The 17,211-nt window shown below is 41.3% G+C and overlaps 1 long non-coding RNA gene across 1 annotated transcript in view; it reads left to right on the plus strand.

Moving 5' to 3' along the window:
* The first annotated feature begins 284 nt into the window (after window positions 1-284).
* Window positions 285-17,211, plus strand: part of LOC129533597 (uncharacterized) — a 40,797-nt gene continuing 23,870 nt past the window's right edge. The window contains exons 1-4 of the long non-coding RNA XR_010133634.1: window positions 285-398; window positions 8,813-8,923; window positions 15,345-15,401; window positions 15,788-15,849. This is a non-coding gene — a long non-coding RNA (uncharacterized lncRNA). The remainder of the gene's footprint in view (window positions 399-8,812; window positions 8,924-15,344; window positions 15,402-15,787; window positions 15,850-17,211) is intronic.

A 17,211-nucleotide genomic window follows, 5' to 3' on the forward strand; every position in this document is an offset into this window, starting at 1 on the left:
GAACCCGGGTACCAAGAGGGCACTGGGCTGGATAACACTTGAGCTGTCTGTGGACGGCAGAGCTAAAAGAGCACTGTAACATGCCCACTGGGGCTTTGGGAGTTGCAGGCACCCACCCCTGGATGCTACTACCATGGGGCTGGAGCCCAAAAGTGTTTGCCCCGCCTCCTGCACCTGCCCATCTGCATGCTCCCCCTCCAGTAAGGGGTTCGAGTGCACAGAGGCTGAACAGATGAGCCACACCCCTGTCACACATCCTGTGAAGGGGGTTAGGAAACTCTCCCATTTCAGCTTGATCATCTTTGAGGGACTATTGATGCTTTTGGTATCAGCAGCCACAGAATTCATCAGACACAGCACAAAAGAGCAGGAGAAGAGATAATGGCAGATGCCAGAAAGTAAGAAGGAATTCGCCTGTGAGCAAGCGTGAGCTATGCCCTGGGGGTATCTTAAGTGCGGGAGAAATTCGAGGGAGTTGGAACTTCTAGAAGTGGGAAGTGAAGGACAGAGCCAGAGAATGATACTGTTGTGGTCATTGTGATATTATTTTTATCCCCAAGATGTGGTATCTGGAGTGAGGTACAGAATATAAAGCCTAACCCTAGGCGGGCGCGGTGGCTGACGCCTGTAATCCCAGCACTTTCGGAGGCCGAGGCGGGTGGATCACGAGGTCAGGAGATCGAGACCATCCTGGCTAACACGGTGAAACCCCGTCTCTACTGAAAATACAAAAAATGCCCCGGGCGTGGTGGCAGGCGCCTGTAGTCCCAGCTACTCCGGAGGCTGAGGCAGGAGAATGGCGTGAACCCGGGAGGCGGAGCTTGCAGTGAGCCAAGACCGCGCCAGTGCACTCCAGCCTGGGTGACAGAGCAAGACTCTGTCTCAAAAAAAAAAAAAAAAAAAAAAAAAGCCTAATCCTACACATACGAATAAGGAGATAGAGTATCTTGAATTTAGACAAGGCGATTAAGTCTCTATCATGGACTGAATGTTTGTATCCCCTCAAAATCCATATGTTGAAGCCCTACACTCAATGTTATGCTATGAGGAGGTAGGCCTTTTGAGGGGTAAATTAGATTGAGCTGAGGGCATGAGCATGGAGCTTCCATGGTGGGATTACTTGCCCTTATAAGAAGAGCAAGAGACACCGGAGCTTCCTCTCTCCACCTAGAAGGTGACCATTTGCAAGCCAGGAAGAGAGCCCTCACCAAAACCCAAATCTACTGGCACCTTCATCTTAGACTTCCCCACCTCCAGAACTTTGAGAAAATAAATTTCTGTTGTTTAAGCCACTCAGCCTAACCAGTACATGACCAATGATCTTCCTCTAGTTTAGCAGCAAATATTAAATATTTTCATTCACCTATTCATTTATTTCATTCAGCCAGTATTTCTGAACACCTATCCTGTGCTATGAAGTACTGATAATGGATTAGGTACTGAGCTAGGAGATGGAGATTTTTGTTTTCATGGGCTCCCATTTTGTAGAGCAGAGATGCATGAGCCAGCACCCCTGAAATATTTGTTATTTCCTGAAGCTCCATGCTCTCTTCCAACTGCATGTCTTTGCACAGTTGTTCCCATTGGTACACTTTTCTTAACCTGCCCCACCCAACAGTCTATCTTGAAAGTTCCTGTTTATCTTTCAAGACTCGGCTCAGGTATTACTTCCTTCCCTAATCCTTCCTAGACATGCCTTTTCTGCGTTTATATTGAAAAACTAAGCCTTAGAAAATTTAAACAACTTACCCAAGGTTATATAACCATTAAGTTTAAGAGCAGGAATGCAATCCCAGGTAAGTATGGCTTTACCTTGGCTCCTGTGTAGACTAACATAACATCGGAGTTATATAATCAAGAGAACACACTGGGCTGGGAGCCAAATGCCAGATCTATTTCATGTCATCTACGTGACATTGGGTAAGTCATGTAAAATTCTCAAGCCTCAGTTTTTTTAAATCTAAAAAACAGGGATGAGAAAGTTATCTCACAGGATAGTTGTGAGAATTAAAATATGACATTTAATTAGAAATCATGTAGCAAAGTGCTTAGCTGAATGAATATTTATTAGGAAAAGATATTTTAGTCTTCTTAGGCCTGATCATATAGGCCCATGAAGCTCTTGTGTTTGTGTAAAACACTTTCTTTCTCTTGTGTGCATGCTTCAAATGCTCACTCGTTAGTCAACAGCAGCTCCTGGGTAATTGTCTTGAGGATCTGAGGTTAGATCAGTAGCTTTCTAGCTAAAAATGTCTCCCGGAGGAGCAGAAGCATATTTCCATATCGGCTTCTAAGTCTCCTATGTTTTTGATTACAGCTGTGTGAAATGAATGGAAAAAGACTGAAATGATTAAGTAACTCTGCTGCTCTCCATTGGTGATGGGGAGTGAATTTGACAGGAGACGAGCAGACAAAGTCCTAGGATTCCAAAGAATTTTAATGGGCAACTGAATGTTAATAATTGTCAGAGCAAGACTCAGATGATCACATCAAATCCTCACAGGCATCTTATGTTATTTCCTCTACATCTTACACATGTGTGAGACAACTAATAACGTGGCCCGTGTACCATGATGCAGCCCAGAACTATGAATTTGATGAGGACATGGTTGATGATATTCCTTCTCTAAATACGATCCTCAGACCGGAAGCATCAGTGTCACTTGGGAAATTGTTAGAAATACATTTTCAGGGCCCCACTCCAGACCTACTGCACCACAGGCTATGTTCTAAAAGATCCCCAGGTGATTCTCAGCTTCATTAAAGTAAAAAAAGTACTGAATTAACCATCGATGACAAAGCATTTGTGCTCAGATCTACACAATGGCAATAGACAGTTTTAACTTCCTTGCCGTGTGTCTCTGGGCAAGCTACTTAACCCCTCTGACTCTATTTTCTCATTTATAAACTAGAGATAATAGTAGTTCCTACCTCACAGGGTTTTTCAAAGTAAGTGTGCCATAAATAAATGTAAAGCCCTTAGGATAGTACTTGCTGCATAGGAAGACAGCAAAATATTCTTGTTTTACAAGTGATAATAATAGTAATAATAGATCTTAAAAGACTCATCCAAGTCACACAGTTAAACTAGAAACAGAAAATTATAAGCCTCAAAATAATTGAAGACAGAGGCCACCAATTTTGGTTCCTGTCAATAAAGAACTTCGAAGGAGGGGAAATATTGATACAGTGGCTTTGAGTAGATCATCTCTGGGGCAGCCATGACTGAAATCTTATCAGGTGGATCAGAAAAGGTCAACAAATATCTGACATACCTATTGCATACCAAAATTTAAGTTAAATTATTATTTCTTCTATCTCTTATCATCATAAACCTGAGTTTTTGTCCAAGTCTGTTTGCTAGGAAAGGCTGGCAGACTCCCAGTAAAATGGAAAGGTCTGTATTAATAATTCTAGGGACTGTTACCTTATAACTTTGGGATTAGAATAAGTTTGTGATAATAACGTTTACAAGAATATTTGCCATAGATAACTCTATTTGTTCGCCTATGTTTATGAGTGGAAATTTGATTTTATTCTCAAAAACTATTGATGACAATCTACTATTACAACTGTTGATGACATCTACTATTATATCTCTGATTTGGCTGTATACAACTGGACAAGTGTAAAATGACTCTGCAGATATCTTTAAAATTAGGAATCCAGATAAAAGCATATGCGGGTGAGGTTTTTTTGGTAAAATGTATTTTACAAGTAAAAGAAATTAAGCAATTTAAAATGTACATTGTGGAATATAAATTTGTCACAATTAACAAGTGGTAGAGTGATTATGTCACAATTTAGTTGGGCAGAAGGGCAGGGGCATACCAAGGCTATGTAAAATGATTCACGTTAGAACTTCTAATTGTGTGGAATTAAGAAAATTTGGCTAGGTGGAGTGGCTCATGCCCATAATCCCAGCACTTTAGAAGGCCAAGGTGGGTGGATCCCTTGAGCCCAGGAATTTGAGAACAGCCTGAGCAACATGGTGAAACCTTTTCTCTACAAAAAGTTAGCCAGGTGTTGTGGTGCATGCCTGTAGTTCCAGCTACTCAGGAGGCTGAGGTGGGAGGATTAACTAAGCCCGGGAGGCAGAGGTTGTAGTAAGCCGAAATTGCATCACTGCACTCCAGCCTGGGCCACAGAGTAAGACCCCGTCTCACACAAAAAAATAAATAAAATAAAATAAAATAAAATAAAATAATGAAGTAAAAGAAAAAGAAAAAATTTAAGTAGACTATGATGAAAGATAGCAAGCATTTATATTATATCATTCAATTAGAGCACCGTCTGAGTTAATGTTTTATGAGATTGCAGTTTTCAACTGTAGAGGATTACTTGATCATATTTGCTGTTTAACTTTCCTCCCTCATTAATCTATGGTTAACTGAAGTAGATTATTTGTTTTCAATTTGATCTAAATATGTCTTTTATAATCATCTCCACCTTTATAAACATAATTAATTCCTTCAAGTGTCCAGGTGGTAAATTCTCTCCTACATCTACTTCTATGTATATATAGAGAGAGGGAGAGAGCCGGCAAGGAAAGAAAAGAGACAGTAATATATTGCTTAATGAAGGGGAGAATTCTGAGATTTTGTCATTTTGCAAACATCGTAGAGTGGACTTACACAAACCTAGGTGGTATAGCCTATTGCTCCTAGGCTACAAACCTGTACAGCATGCTGTACTGAATACTATAGGCAATTGTAACACAATGGTTGGTATTTGTATATGTAAACATAGAAATGGTACAGTAAAAATATGGCGTAAAAGATAAAAACTGGTGCACCTGTGTAGGGCACGTAACATGCATGGAGGACTAGAAGATGCTCTGGGTGAGTCAGTGAGTGAGCAGTGAGTGAATGTGAAGGCCTAGGACATTACCCTACTGAATACTTTATGAACACTGTACACTTAGGCTACACTATAAACACAAATTTTTATTTCTTCAATAATAAATTAACTTCAGCTTACTGTAACTTTTTTTTACTTTAAAGTTTATAAGGTAGGTTCGTTTATAGCAGTGTCACCACAAACATGGGAGTAATGCATTGTGCTACGATGTTATTATGGCTATGACTTCCATAGGTGATGGAAGTTTTTCAACTCCATTATATTCTTATGATGCCACTGGCATATATACAGTTTGACATTGACTGGAAGGTCACTGTGCAGTACATGACTGAATATACACATACACATACTAACAATTTGGATATTAAACAGGGGAGATGATACAGATTATTGGGCAGAGAGCATAGTGTCATTGGATCCTTTGCTGATGATATTTGCATAAAGTAATTAAATCTGCCCCTGAGAAATAAACTTCCTTTGCTGACAGGAAGAAAATCTTTCTCATCAGACAGGTTTTCCTGTATCAGGGTTTACTCAGTTTGAACTGCTCAGGTATTATAATGCTGAAGCTTTCTCTTTTAATTACTTAGGCAAACTGGAATAACTTTCCTGCATACAGAAATGTATTTTGTTTTAAATGCTCAAAGTCTAATTAATCAGAATGTCGGTGCTCATTTGTATCAGGGGAAACCAGGGGAGAAGAGGGGGAAGGAAATTATCACAGTTGTCTTTGTTCCTTGGTGCTAACAGATTTAAAATGTCACCTTTGCTGCAAACTCTGTACCTCTGTAATGACAGAGAGGAAGCACAGCTGTGTGCCTTGGCTCTCTTGTGGGACCAAGTGAATTTTGTCAAGGGATCTGTAGCATCTATTGTGAGGGTGGAGGAGCTGATTCATTTAATGACACATTGGTTTGAGACATCATTTGCCAACCCCACTGAGAAAAACAAGAACTTAACCAGCACATGGGCACCATGTGAGCTTTTCTCTTTTTGTGTCCCTTTTCTTTATTGTTCAGTGCCCACCCCTTTCTTGGTAGGCAGAGGGGATATATATAGAGAGAAGGGGTGTGGGACACAAGGGCTGGTATAGAATGTGGAACATCTGTAGTATATTATTTCAAAGCACAGCACAATGGTTTGGTGGGAATCAAAGAATAGAAACAAAAATGTTCAGTGGCATAACCAAATAGAATGGTGCAAGGGAAGAAGGCACATAAAAGGAAAAGAGAAACTCTCAGCACTATTTGAATGGGCAGTTTAATGTTTGTGCTTAAGTTCTCCTTTTGCTGTAGCTGTTCTACTAGAGGCAGGGTGGCCTTCCACGGGATGACCAGCATGTGCCTATTGTTAAAGCGAACTAAATGTGGCCTGAGAAGGACTCCGTACTTCTATATTTGAGTCCTTCTGGACTAATGGCAACCTAACTTAATAGCTAGACAAGATTGAAAATCTAACTTAGGAATGTGTGTCTGTAACAATCGCTGAGTCCTGTCCAATCACAGCAGCCATACTTCAACCACTCACACACTGCTGGAGTGTTCAAACTGTGTTTAAATGAGGCAAACGCCAACCTGTAACTAATCCAGCTGTTTCTGTGCCTCACTTCCAATTTCTGTACATCACTTGCCTTTTTTTTCTACAAATTTCTTCTGACCACAAGGCATCCCTGGAATCTCCCTGAATCTGCTATGATTCTGGAGGCTGTCCGATTTGCAAATCGCTCATTGCTCAGTTAAACACCTTTAAATTTAATTCGGCTCAAGTTTTTCTTGTAACACTATTCTAGTGTCTTTCCTCCCCTTTGGTTACAACAAAATCTAGTAATGGCAAAGGGATATGAGGGAGACACAGGGACTAGTTTGAATATTTTGAGATAAACTTGATAAACAAAATTTGAATATATTTGTATGAATTCTTCATTTGGCAGAAATAGCGATGGGGATTTATTATAACACATTTATATAGAGCCATTTTCTATAAGGACTATGTCTTCTTTGTCTCTGTATAAAGTTGCTAATAATCTTTATTTGTTAATCTGAATGACATACTCTGCTTACTCTTTGTATATTTTTGTGCTTAACGTTGATGTTAACGTTAGTCATTTGTCAAAACATACATTACTTCTATATAATTGACTCCTATCTCTAAGCATCTCTAAATATTCTGTGTATCTTCCTCATTTGTTTGAGTAACAATTTACTAGTGAAAATAGAAAAACAGAAGGACAAAGAAATAAAGCTTCTTGCCTGCGTAGATCTTTGGTCAGATGACAGGTGTGGTTTTGAAACACTTCTTAAAATGTTTTTTGTGTGTGTGCGTGTGTGTGGTAGAGAGCATTTATAGACCTTCAAGAAGAAACTTACCTGTTAAAATAACGATAACAATAATTCTAACACTTAAGAAAGGTGATGGTGATGTTGTGGGGAAACTGGGCCACATATGTTACAGTCCTCTAATTGGTTTTCTATTTTTGAAGAATTATCTAGTAATATGTATTAAGTATTTATTGTGTGTTAAGAATTTTTAAATATTCAAACAATTTGTCAAGTTAATTCTACTCCAGAAAATGTTTGCTTATTTGGTGTCAAACAAGAAAATGAGGTCATTTATATTAAAAGTATGTCATAGAGCAGGGTGCAGTGATGCCCGCCTGTAGTCCCAGCTACTTGGGAGGCTGAGATGGGAGGATTGCTTGAGGTCAGGAGTTCAAGGCTGTCACGCCTGTGCCACGTCACTCTAGCCTGGGCAGCATTTTATTTCATGACATGTATATATCATAAACAAAAGAACTCAAAGATTTAAAAAGAGAGTTTGGAACTACCCAGAAGAGCTATCATTGGAGAAAACAAATCAGACAAAAAAAAAATTGTAAAAAAGTAGGTTCAGCCTTGAGATCATGGATGCCCCATTTACCCTGATGTGATTATTATACATTGTATGCCTGTATCAAAATATCCCATATACCCCATATATATATATATATATATATATACACCTACTACGTACCCATGAAAATTAAAAATAATTGTTTTGGAAAAAGTAGGTTCAGAAAACTGCATAAAAATAGTGGCCAAAACTGCAATTACTTTTGCACCAACCTAATATTAAAGATAATGAAAACTGGGAAAACCAAAAATTTCCCTGAAGAGCAAATAAACTCACTGATGAAATACTATTCAAGACAAGTTTTGGAAACATGGTAGCACATAGAAAGATGTGTGCAAGAAATAATGTTAAATGATTAAAATAGAATACAAAGTAATATGGACACAAGTCAGAACTGTGTCGATATATATGTAAACATGCTATTAAATGTGAGGTAAAATAGTTTAATGTTTATTAAGCCTACTATAAAAAAACACTCAGTTTCAACATTGTCTTTGGATCTTCATTTCCTTAATAAAGGCTCTTGTGTCAAATTACTCTTTATTCACATTTCAGAATTAGAGCTTTGGAGAAGTAATCAAAGGAAATTGACTTTGTAGTAATTAAAGTAAATAAATAAATTTGTGTGTTTTTCTCCTATTGATCTATCTTTATTAGTTTGACTTTTTTTTTCAGAACCAGCTAGGGACCCTAAGAGGGTTGAGAAAAACCTTTTCTACCCTTACAATATCATCAAAAGTGATTTCTGTGGCCAGTGAATGCCAAGTCAGTAAAACGCATATTTGGAAATCAACCAACAGGAAATCCTGAAAGTATATGTTGGTTTTCACTTTTCTTTTCTCCCTTGAGTTTGTTTTTAATCATCAGCTTTAATTTAATTTTTTCCTGGTGTACATAAACAGCACAAATGTTTGGTATCAATCCAATTTTTATGTGAAAACTGCAAACCCATGTACGGTACCCTCATCTCAAAAGAGAAGCACAAGACTGCATTTGACTGGTACAACCTTTCTGTGCCTCTGGTGGGAAATCTCTTTCATTTTCACACTTTCCTATTGCCTAGGTTGTCCAGCTGGTTACTACCTCTCCTCTTCACCTGATTATATCTGATTACTGCTGACTCGATGGGCAGGGAGAGTCGCTGACTCCTGACAGAATGACTCTGTCACCCCTTGTAAGTTACTGGGGATCCCTCTCTGAAGACTGCCTGCTTGTTCTCTGGGGACTAGTCCTTATTTCCCTTCTGGGATACAGAGGGGAATGTTATTTGTATTAAGCAAACATCTTTGAGAAACAACCCTCTCTGCAACATAGAGACCACAAGGAAAAGTGCAACATTGAAAGAATAGGGACTATGAATTGTTTTGAGTAGACAGAAATTTCTGCAAATATATCTCTATCTTTCGCTCTGAAAAAAAAAATCTACTTAGTGTAGAAAAAGCTTCCTTCTTGACTCCTAATCCCCACCTTCTCAATGTTTCAAGTGTATTCCTACAAATTTATTTTTTATATGCCTATTTTTTTAAAAAACAAAAAAAAACCTGGATTTGTACTTCATGTATTTCTTTTAAAATTGTTTTTCAATTAATCTATAGTGGATATTTTATTTTTTATCTATATATAGAGATCTAGTTTCTTTTAGTGACTGCATAGTACAGATCAGTGCTGTCTAAGAGAAATATAGTGCAAGGTTCAAATGCAAGTCACATATGCAATTTTATATATTCTAATAGCTACATTAAAAAGGTTAAAAAGGTGAAATTAATTTTAGTAATATATTTAGGCCAGTATACCCAGAATATTATTGCTGCTACATTCAATCAACATAAAAGTTAATGAAATATTTTTACCTTTTGTTTCATATCTTCAAAATCCAGTGTGTACTCAATTCAGACTAGCCTCATTTCAAGTGGTTAGTAGCTACTGTATTGGAGAGCACAGGAAGAAATGTGTCCTGAAATTAGTTTCCTAATGAGGAACATTCCAATGCTTATTAATATGAACAATTAAACAAAAACATTCTTTTGACATATCTTGAGCACTTACAGCAGTGGTTTTCCAGGATGAATTCGCAGAGGTGAAAAATGCTGGGCCAAAGGGACAGAACATATCCAATTTTAATAGAGTTGGCTCCAAAAAAGACTCAAAAAAGACACTCTCAACAACACTGTTGGAGGATCCATTTCCTCACAGACTCACCAATGATAGATATTCTTTTTTTTTTTTTGAGACAGAGTCTCGCTCTGTCGCCCAGGCTGGAGTGCAGTGGTGTGATCTCGGCTCACTGCAAGCTCCGCCTCCTTGGTTCACACCATTTTTCTGCCTCAGCCTCCCGAGTAGCTGAGACTACAGGCGCCCATCACCTCCCCTGGCTAATTTTCTGTATTTTTAGTAGAGACAGGGTTTCACCGTGTTAGCCAGGATGGTCTCAATCTCCTGACCTCGTGATCTGCCCGCCTCGGCCTCCCAGAGTGCTGGGATTACAGGCATGCAATGATGGATATTCTAATTATAGTTTTCCAATCTGATTGGTGAAAATCTTACCATGGTTCGGTAAGTACTGGGATTGAAAACTGGAATTTCTTCTGTAGAATGCCTGTTGAGCTTGAATTTTTCCCTGGGTTAATTGAACCAGGTACTAACCCTTCATTCTGTGCCTAGGTTCTGGAGAATCCCCTCCTGTTACATGAGCGAGCTCCTCACAATTACATCCGGGGACTGGAATCACAGCCCCTGTTCTTCAGCCCAGGGCAGGGAATGAGAGCAGTCCTCAAACTTTCGGTTTAATATGCAGAAATTGACACTGGCACAGACACTATCATTCCAAATTCCTCATTTTTGTAAAGGTTAGCCAGAAACACAAGGTAACCATCTATTTTTTTGTGTGTTCTTTGGATATAAGATACATCTCTGCTACCAAGAAAGAGACTGCAACAAAGCACAGCTTTATTGGGAGTACATGTAAATGAGGAGACCTTAATTACCATAAAATCAATTTCCTTTGATTACTTCCCCCAAAGCTCTAATTCTCAAACGAGAATTAAGAGTAATTTGAATAGAATTAATAGAATGTGTAAATAGACAACAACATGAGAAGGAAATTGAAGGTTGAATCTAGGAAAGAAATGGCTCAGGTTAAAAGGAAAAATGAGGAGAGTTAGAGGGGCAGAATCAGGAGCTTCTGTTTCACGATAGGTATGATTAGCCCTCCATGGACTTCCTCTCTTCTTCCCAGAGACTCCTTTCCTTAACTAAGTTCCTTCTTTGAACCCTGGTGTGCTCTTCTAACTGTGTAACTGTGTCCAGAATTGGTGTGTTCTTTGTCTCACTGACTTCAAGAATGAAGCCACGGACCCTTGCGGTGAGTGTTACAGTTCTTAAAGATGGTGTGTCCAGAGTTTGTTCCTTCTGACATTCGGACGTTTTCGGAGTTTCTTCCTTATGGTGCGTTTGTGGTCTCACTGGCTTTAGGAGTGAAGCTGCAGACCTTCATGGTGAGTGTTACAGCTCATAAAGGCAGTGCAGACCCAAAGAGTGAGCAGCAGCAAGATTTGTTGCAAAGAGCGAAAGAACAATGCTTCCCCAGTGTGAAAGGGGACCCGAGCAGGTTGCCTGGGCAGCCTGCCTTTATTCCCTTATCTGGCCCCACCCACATCCTGCTGATTGGTCCATTTTACAGAGAGCTGATTGGTCCATTTTGACAGGGTGCTGATTGGTGCGTTTACAATCCCTGAGCTAGACACAGAGTGCTGATTGGTGCATTTACAATCCCTGAGCTAGACACAGAGTGCTGATTGGTGCATTTACAATCCTCTAGCTAGACATAAAGGTTCTCCAAGTTCCCATTAGATTAGCTAGACACAGAGCACTGATTGGTGCATTTACAAACCTTGAGCTAGACACAGAGTGCTGATTGGTGTGTTTACAAACCTTGAGCTAGACACAGAGTGCTGATTGGTGCATATACAATCCTCCAGCCAGACATAAAAGTTCTCCAAGTCCCCACCCGACTCAGGAGCCCAGCTGGCTTTGCCTAGTGTAGCCGGCACTGGGGCCAAGGGCGGAGCTGCCCGCTAGTGCTGTCAGGTAGCAGTCCCGCAGCACCCACCTGCACTCCTCAGCCTTTGGGCAGTCAATGGGACCAGGCCTTGGAGCAGGAGGTGGCACCTGTCAGGGAGGCTCCAGCCCGCTGCTGGAGCACACCGCGGGGGGCTCGGGCATGGCAGGCTGCAGGTCCCAAGCCCTGCCCCGTGGGGAGGTGGCTGAGGCCCCATGAGAATTCAAGTGTGGTGCAGGCAGGACAGCAGTGCTGGGGGACCCAGCACACTCTCCGTAGCTGCTGGCCCGGGTGCTAAGCCCCTCACTGCCTGGGGCTGGTGGTGCTGGCCGGTCAGCCAATCTGAGTGTGGGGCCCGCGGAGCCTGTGCCCACCCAGAACTCGCGCTGGTCCATGAGCTCCGCCACCCTGCGGCCCCGGTTCCCGTCCACGCCTCTCCCTCCACACCTCCCGGCAAGCAGAGGGAGCCGGCTCTAGCCTCGGCCAGCCCAGACAGGGGCTCCCGCAGTGCAGTGGGGGGCTGAAGGGCTCCTCAAATGTGGCCAGAGTGGGCAACGTGGCAGAGGAGGCGCCAAGAGCGAGCAAGGGCTGCCAGCATGCTGTCATCTCTCATAACTATATACATACACATACATATATATTGTATTAGTCCATTCACACTGCTATAAAGAACTACCCAAGACTGGGTAATTTATAAAGGAAAGAGGTTTAATTGCCTCACAGTTCCGCAGGGCTGAGGAGGTCTCAGGAAACTTGCAATCATGGCAGAAGGGGAAGCAAACATGTCCTTCACATGGAGGCAGGAAGGAGAAGTGAGAGCTGAGCAAAGTGGAAAGCACCTTATAAAACCATCAGATCTCATGAGAACTCACTATCATGAGAATGGTATGGGGGAAAGTGCAACCATGATTCAATTATCTCCACCTGGTCCTGCCCTTGATATGTGGGGATTATTACAATTCATGATGATTTTGGGTAGGGATGCAGCCAAAACTACAATATATAATATATATTACATATTATATATATTATATATTTTATATATATACACACACATAAATAGAGAGAGAAATAGATTTTAGAAATGGACAGTTTTGGTTTTTAATTTTCTTGCTTTTTAGGCCATTTATTTTAGATCCTGTGAATCCTACTGTCAATGTGTGTGACACCTGCAAAGCTTGGGATGAAGCTGCCCATGTGGTGAGATGCAGCCTGTGGAAGCCTCTTTTCAGTGGAGTGAGAGCCAAGCCCCCTTGGTTTTTCATAGACAATTGGTGAACGGGACAAGGAGACACTGTCCTTGGATGTCTGAAACAAAAAGAAAAAGGTTGCAAAACATGTTGCCAATAAGAATGTTCTAGATGAAAGGCAGGATGAAGGAAAGTGGTCTTAATTTAAATTCTCTATTTTACTAAACCTACTCTTTAACAAATATGTTTATGTGAGGCATCAGAAGCAAATGTGTTTTGGCTTTTAAGAGACTTAAAATTGCTTCCCCTATTTTTTTATTTGTTTGCTTTGGTGGCTTTGTGACCAAAAAAATTGTTTTAATCCAAATAGCCACAATAAATAAATAAGCAAATGAATAAAATTCCCAGGTCATTTGAGAGAAAAGATTAACTGAAAAGGTAAAGCATCTCCCCCTTTTTAGTTTCAGTTAATTATAATGTCAGGATGACTTTTTAACTTACCTGGTAATCTGGAACCTCATAGAGTCACTTGCGTTTTCAAAATTTCCATGTGAAAACATGATTGTGCCAAGTACTCCCTATTAACTTTTAGACATCATCTATAAAATCACTACAGGAAAATATGGAAATATCTGAGAGATACACAGTGGATTGCCTCAGAATAAATCGTTCCCCAAATCATTTTATGACTGCCTGAGTCGGGACTCATGGGTCAGAGTAGAGTCATAGTTAAGGTTTGCAACTGGCTTAGTAGCAAGAGGGGATAAACAAACTATCCAGGCTGTTGAACTGTCCAGTTTCGCTACAACTGTATTTACTTGCTGGGATCAACTGTTTTCTTTCCTGTTAAGGTATTAGTAGCCACTGATAATGGAAGCCAGGGCCCGCTAGAAATAGACCAGAGGAAATTTCCTGACTCACTTGCATAACAACAGTTCATCAGCACTGAAGATATATGAAGTGTGACTGCAGAGTAATGCGAGTGATTAGGTTTCTCTGCACGACAAAACTCTTACATACAAATGAGCACTGTCCCCTTCAGGACAGTCCTCAGGGAACCCGTATGCTTATTCCAGTGTGTGATTGGTCTGGAAGCATTTTTGGATGCCCTCTGGACAGAAAGTGCTTTTGGACACTGTTAGTGGTGACAAAGTGTGTCCTTTGAGGATGGATTAGATTGTTGGAAATGATACAATGTATTCACAGTATACATCTGTTGTTTTTGTCTACCCAGAAGCCTCTGTCCCAACTTGTGGTTGGAGAGGCTGTATTTCTTCTGTCGTTCATTCTGTCTTTGAAGGCTCTCGAGGAGAAAATAGCTTTTAATATCTCTTGGGAAATGGCCACATTTTCCCCTGGCAATTGAACCCATGTCTTTCTTGAATGACTACTCCTCAACCAGGTCTAAGTTGTTTAGGTAGGCTGACTTGACCACTAGTTCCAGAGCACAGACATGTGACGAGCCTGGCCATAGTCATTGATTCAGGGATGGACACATGACTGAAACGGCATGCTGGCATTCAGTTCTGGTACTTGGATTTTAACTGTTGGGAGGAGAATTTCTCACTCTGCTATGATATAAGCATGAAGCTACTGGCTTCCACTTGCTGCTACAAAGACAGAGCCTGCTTAAAAATGGAGCCAACATAAAAGGAAGCAGATTTAAGACCTGAGCGATGAGACCCGTGGATGTGCACATGTGTGTATATCCACACAATGAGACTAAGTCTTGATTTCTGCACCTTGATCCAGATATACCTGGAGCAGAAACTCTGCTGGGACTCTTTTGTATCATGAGCCAGTAACCTCCCTATTTGCCTAGCAGGTTGATTTGGGCTTCAATCTTGCAACCAAGTGAGTCCTGACTAAACCAGCAGAATGGAGCCAGGTAAGGTTCTTCCTCAAGAAGAGAAGAAGGAAGGTATCAAGACATTTATGACAAATTTCTACTCAACACTGAGCACCTGCTAAGTGCTGGGCCTAATAGTCGAGATGCTGCAATGAACTAGTCCATTCAGGATGCTGAGGTGTTTCAGCCTAGAAGAGACTGCTTTTCTTCCTTTGCTCTTGCAGACTCAGGGGGCCATTCTCAAGGAGGAGTTAGTGACAGGAATGTCTTTGGCAAAGACAGCACTCTTGAGTGAGGTCAGAACATGTTATTTATTTCCCAAGGTGATTAGTTTTTGAAGAAGACAACAAATAGTTGAGGCTATGAATTCTATCTCTGTAAAAATAGAGTTATGTTTTCCCCCTGTAGTCAGATCTTCTGTGGAACGTGAGAAAACAGGAATTTCTATGTATGGAGCAAGGACAGTATGGTTAGCACATAATACATGTGTTTATTTCAGAGCTGGGGAGAACTCCTGACCAGCGTGACACCTAACATTGGAGTGAAGGGGCAGCAGGTGAGGAGAAAGTTAACCCTGCACCAGTCCTAACTCTAGTTTTCTCAGCAGCATTTCTGTTGCTTGAAGAAGGTCCTCCCCCTGTCAGCTTTTTTGGTCTTTTCTTAGGTTGAAAAGACTGGAATAATAAAATGGGGCTTTGCTCTGAAATGAGTAAGGTGGATGATATGGTTTGGCTCTGTGTCCCCACCCAATTCTTATCTTGTAGCTCCCATAATTCCCATGTGTTGTGGGAGGGACCCTGTGGGAGATAATTGAATCATGGGGGCAGGTCTTTCCCCTGCTGTTCTTGTGAGAGTGAAAAAGTCTCCCAAGAGCTGACGGTTTTAAAAATGGAAGTTTCTCTGCACAAGCTCTTTCTCTTTTCCTGCTGCCGTCTATGTAAGATGTGACTTGTTCCTCCTTGCCTTCCACCGTGATTGTGAGGCCTCCCCAGCCACGTGAAATGGTAAGTCCATTAAACCTCTTTCTTTTGTAAATTGCCTAGTTTCAGCTATGTCTTTATCAGCGGCGTGAAAATGGGCTAATACAGTGAGATTTCTCTGGTTGCGAGGTATGTGATCCTTGCAACCAAGGAAAGGTTATTGCAGGGCACATAGGCCAGCGATTCCTCATCATCATCATGCCCTCCTGGGCCTCATCATCTCCTGTCTCTGCCTCTCTCTGCATCTGCTCTCTACACCAAGCAACTTCTCCCCCTTCTACTGATCAGCTTCCCTTGCTGACTCATGGTTCCTGCTTCTTCGTCCCTTCCACCTGCAGAGACCACAGCTCTCATGGACAGACTGTTCCCACTTCAGCTCCCAACTCCAACTGGCCAATTCCTTCTGTGTTTTTTAGTTCACATCCCTGAGAGGACAGACTGATTGGTCCAGTTTGTGGTTTTGAGCCAGATTACCCAGAATCACTGGCTGGCCTATGGGGTAGCTAGCTGTGATCAGGATGGGGCAACATCACGTGAAGCCAACAACAGAGAAGCAGGAACCTTAGAGGTCTGGGTGACTGGGTCAGGCTCCTTGGCTGGCCTGTCCCACACAGTTTTGCCTTGTGTGCTCCTGTCTTTCCCCGCAGGCCCTGGTGAAAATAGGCTCTGAGAAGAGGCTTAGTGGCTGCCATTTTCACGTCACCCGAATGTTGCTGTTTCTAGTGGTACTAACTCAGACACTTTCAAAAGTTTTGTAGGAAACGCAGGAAAAAAAAAATCATCTCTTCCTTAGCAAGTCAAAAGTAGAAGAAGCCATGATCAAAAAAGGCAATAGGTCATGGGAATGGGTGGGGCGTTGGCAAGCGAATCTATGAGGTGACAAAGAGAAAATAAAGGGAGTGTCTGGAGAACCAGTCTGAAACTGAGAATTACGCTCCAGGGAGGTGTTTCCATATGATGCCCTAGACTCACAGCTGCTCCTTGTGCTACCTTCCTCTGCCCACTCACAACCCAGAGCTGCATTATGTCCCACAGTCAATGTTTTAGGCACCTTATGGCCTGTATAGGCTGGTCTGGGAAACTTACCACCATTTATGACCTTGATCCTGTAGAAAAATGTATTATCCTCACAGTTGAACTAACTGACTTACAAATGGACTTGTGGAGCCCAGTTGGGGCTAGAATTGGGAAGTACCTATAAATAGGTGGCAATCTGGGACTTTTGCTTGGGAACGAACAACACTAGAGAATCAATAGCTCTCAAAAGAAGCTTCTGCTTGCCTTTTTCACCACCTACCTTGCTCCAAGGAGGAAAGTGTTACCGGGACTTAGTTAGATTTTAAAAAGTGACTTTAACCATAAGCTTATAGATATTTTTATGGTTTC

The sequence above is a fragment of the Gorilla gorilla genome, chromosome 4, assembly GCF_029281585.2.
Source record: "Gorilla gorilla gorilla isolate KB3781 chromosome 4, NHGRI_mGorGor1-v2.1_pri, whole genome shotgun sequence".
Lineage (NCBI taxonomy): Eukaryota > Metazoa > Chordata > Mammalia > Primates > Hominidae > Gorilla > Gorilla gorilla.